Source organism: Triticum aestivum, chromosome 3B (genome assembly GCF_018294505.1).
Source record: "Triticum aestivum cultivar Chinese Spring chromosome 3B, IWGSC CS RefSeq v2.1, whole genome shotgun sequence".
Classification (NCBI taxonomy): Eukaryota; Viridiplantae; Streptophyta; class Magnoliopsida; order Poales; family Poaceae; genus Triticum; species Triticum aestivum.
The window spans coordinates 3393489-3398174 of record NC_057801.1 but is presented as its reverse complement, the minus strand read 5'-3'; positions in this window follow the sequence as shown (position 1 = coordinate 3398174).

Below are 4686 nucleotides of genomic sequence, written 5' to 3'. Positions count from 1 at the left end.
GGCTGCCCTTATTTTAAAATTGAGCTCTGGCACCTCTACAAATCCGTACTTCCCTCTACGAAGGGCCTATCTATTTACTTTTATGCTGAGTCATCACCCTCTTATTAAAAGCACTAGCTGGAGAGCACAGCTGTCATTTGCATTCATTACTATTAATTTATATTGGATATGACTATGACTGGATCTCTTTTACCATGAATTACAATGTCTAGTCAGTCCTTGATCTTTAAAGGTGCTCTGCATTTATGTTTTGCGGTCTCAGAAAGGGCTAGCAAGATACCATCTTGTTATATCATATTATGATTGTTTTGAGAAAGTGTTGTCATCCGAGATTTATTATTATGACTAGTTGATTATGCCATTGATATGAGTAAACATGAGACCTGAGATTTATTGCAACTGTGGTTAGTTATAATCTTTGTTGAAAACCTGAATGCTGGCTTGACATATTTACAACAACAAGAGCAAACAGAGTTTGTAAAAGTTTTTCTTTTTCTCTTTCAGTTTGTCAACTGAATTTCTTGAGGACAAACAAGGGTTTAAGCTTAGGGGAGTTGATACGTCTCCGTCGTATCTACTTTTCCAAACACTTTTTCCATTGTTTTGGACTCTAACTTGTATGATTTGAATGGAACTAACCCGGACTAATGCTGTTTTCAGTAGAATTGCCATGATGTTGTTTTATGTGCAGAAAACAAAAGTTCTCGGAATGACCTGAAACTCCACGGAATATCTTAGAACAAATAATAAAAAAATCCTCGCTAAAGATGAAGACCAGGGGCCCACACCCTGTCCACGAGGGTGGGGGGTGCGCCTCCCCCTGCTGGGCACGCCCCCCTACCTTGTGGGCCCCCTGGACACCTTCCGACGCCAACTCCAACTCTATATATTGGCTTTCAGAGAGAAAAAAATCAGAGAGAAGAAATCATCACGTTTTACGATACGGAGCCACCGCCAAGCCCTAAAACCTCTCGGGAGGGCTGATCTGGAGTCCGTTTGGGGCTCAACCATCCTCCATCACCAATTTCATGATGCTCACCGCCGTGCGTGAGTAATTCCATCGTAGGCTTGCTGGACAGTGATGGGTTGGATGAGATTTATCAGGTAATCGAGTTAGTTTTGTTAGGGTTTGATCCCTAGTATCCACTATGTTCTGAGATTGATGTTGCTATGACTTTGCTATGCTTAATGCTTGTCACTAGGGCCCGAGTGCCATGATTTCAGATCTGAACCTATTATGTTTTCATGAATATATGTGAGTCCTTGATCCTATCTTGCAAGTCTACAGTCACCTATTATGTGTTATGATCTGACAACCCCGAAGTGACAATAATCGGGATACTTCTTGGTGATGACCATAGTTTGAGGAGTTCATGTATTCGACATGTGCTAATGCTTTGTTCCGGTTCTCTATTAATAGGAGGCCTTAATATCCCTTAGTTTCTATTAGGACCCCGCTACCACGGGAGGGTAGGACAAAAGATGTCATGCAAGTTCTTTTCCATAAGCACGTATGACTATATTCGGAATACATGCCTACATTACATTGATGAATTGGAGCTAGTTCTATGTCACCCTATGTTATGACTGTCACATGATGATCCGCATCCAGCATAATTATCCATCATCGATCCAATGCCTACGAGCTTTCCATATACTGGTTTACGCTTATTTACTTTCCCGTTGTTACTGTTACAATCACTACAAAATACCAAAAATATTACTTTTGCTTTCATTACTCTTTTGTTATCGTTACCACTACTATCATATTACTTTGCTACTAAATACTTTGCTACAGATATTAAGTTATCCAGGTGTGGCTGAATTGACAACTCAGTTGCTAATACTTGAGAATATTCTTTGGCTCCCCTTGTGTCGAATCAATAAATTTAGGTTGAATACTCTACCCTCGAAAGCTATTCGACCCCCTACACTTGTGGGTTATCACTCACAGGAGCTGTCCTTCTCCTCCGTCGGCGGTAGTCCAGTCAGGACTGCCCGTTTCTGCTCTCGGGCGAGGGCGTGTGTGTTCCTCCACTGACGTTCCTTCACAATGCGGGCGCGGATGGCTTCCTCCTCTGCGGCGCCCGTGCCTCCGCATCAGCCGCCTCGGCAGCCCTTATCCACTCCTTTCCTCGGGAACTCTTACATGGACTTTTTTGAAAAATAAGGAGGAATTATGATTGTTTGATGACTAAGAACATAGTATGCTTGGTTTCAAGAGAGTTTATTGTTCAAACATTAACATGTGAATGGATCATTACTTGTTCATGAGAAGTTTTATGAGAGGGAGTTAGTGTTTACAATATATAATGATGTTAGTCAATGTGATGTTCTCATCTCTATATTCTTTATTGACATTCAATTTCATCCTATTAGCCTATTCAACGTGCTTTATAAGATTGCAGCGAAGGTGTTGGCGAATCGGCTTAAAGGTATTCTACCGGTCATGATTTCTGAGGAGCAAAGCGCGTTTGTCCCGGGGAGGCTTATCACGGACAATGTCTTAGTGGCGTATGAATGTGTACATGCAGTCAGACACCGAAAAAGGAAAAAACCTCTTTGTGCTGTAAAGTTAGACATGATGAAAGCTTATGATGGAGTGGAGTGGACCTTCTTGGAACAAGTTATGCAAAAGTTTGGTTTTGACCAGGTTTGGGTTGACATGATCATGAGGTGTGTTCGTACCGCCAAATTTTCTGTTAAGCTCAATGGGGGTCTCTCTAATCTGTTTTTGCCATCAAGAGGGCTTAGGCAGGGGGACCCTTTGTCCCCCTACCTCTTTCTTTTTTGTGTTGAAGGTTTTTCTGTACTCTTAAAGAAAGCTCAACAGGAGAGGAGGATTAAAGGAGTGTCATTTGGGAGCACTGGCCCCCATGTGACTCACCTGTTATTTGCGGATGACAACATTGTTTTCTTGGAGGGATCACATGATAATTTGAAGACTCTTAGAGATATCCTTCAGTGCTATGAGCAAGCCTCTGGGCAACGGGTCAACTTGCAAAAGTCATCTATCTTCTTTGGTAAAGGATGTGCTAAGAATAGTAAGGCCATGTTGAAGGGGATCATTGGTATTACATCTAAAGCACTCAGTGAGAAGTATTTGGGCCTACCAACTATGGTGGGAAGATCAAAAGATGGTACTTTCAAGCCTGTGAGGGAGAGTGCTCGGGGCAAGGTCTTGGGATGGAAAGGACAAGGGCTCTCGAAGGCGGCCAAAGAAGTTCTTGCGAAGTTTGGGCTGCAAGCTACTCCAACTTTCACCATGGGTTGTTTTCAACTCTCAAAGAAAATGTGCCGGAACCTGACTACAATCTCTTCTAACTTCTGGTGGGGGTCAACTCATAGTGAGAACAAGGTTCATTGGGTAGCATGGGATAAGATGTGCCTTCCAAAACGAGATGGTGGCATGGGCTTCAGGAATTTTGAGGCTTTCAACCAAGCTTTGTTAGCTAAGCAAGCATGGTGGCTGCTGCAAGAGCCTGACTCGCTCTTCGCCAGGCTTCTGCGGGCACGGTACTATAAGGATTCCTCTATCATGCAGGCTACGTGCCCCTCGAACGGATCATACACCTTTCGGAGTATCCTCTTTGGACGTGACTTGCTGAAAGAGGGGCTGGTTTGGCATGTTGGAGATGGGGCTGATATCTTAATCCACCACGATAACTGGATTCCTCGGAAGGGTTCCATGCGGCCACTAGGACAAATCTTCCTGCATGGAATCACTAGGGTGGCGGACCTGCTCTCGGAAGGTGGTGATGGCTGGGATCATGGAACTGTTGATGCAATGTTTTCTGCTGATGATGCTGAGGATATTAAGAAAATTCCGGTGGGTGCGCATGGGGCTCATGATCTCCTAGCTTGGAATTTACGAAATCTGGGGAGTTCAACGTTCGTTCTGCCTATCACCTTGCTATGAGTTTACGGCGTGCGAAAGCTGGCCGACCAGAAGGTTCGTCATCGGTACACACTCACAGGAATTGGCTGGCTTTGTGGAATACCCATATCCCAAATAAGGTTAAAATTCGTGCATGGAGACTCCTGTCTAATGATCTGGCCACTGGGTCAGAGTTGCATCGTCGGCGCATTAAGCTGGGCGTTTTCTGCGCGGCTTGTGGGAGGGAAGAGACACTGGTCCACCGCTTATGGGGCTGACTGCACTCGAAGGTTTTCTGGCAAGAACTAGCTAAGAAAAGGAGCATTCATGCTTTGGTCCCACCTCTGGAGATTGAATCAAACCATGCACTGGGACGGTGGCTTCGGTCCTGGATAGGTGAGGCGCAGGAGGAGCAGAAAGAGTTGTTTTTTCAGGGAGCTTATGTTCTTTGGCTGGCTAGGAATGCTACGAGGGATGGCGTCCGGATCCAAGATGCGATTGAGGTTGCTGCCTCGGTCTCCCGCTTCATGGACGAGTGGAGTAATGCGGTGCCAAAGAAGCTTCCGTCCTCCTCAGCGCCTCCTGTGGACAAGTGGTGTCCGCCGGAGCAAGGGTGGACCAAGGCGAACATGGATGGAGCGGTGGGCAGGAGCTCGGGTGATGGAGGTGGAGGGGTTGTCTTTCGCGACCACGCAGGAGCCTTTCATGGTGCCCTCGCTCATCGCTTTCCTCAAGTGACAAAACCTGAAGTGGCTGAGCTTATGGCATGTCGGAAAGCTTTGCAGGTTGGGCGGGAACTTCGCTTTCAG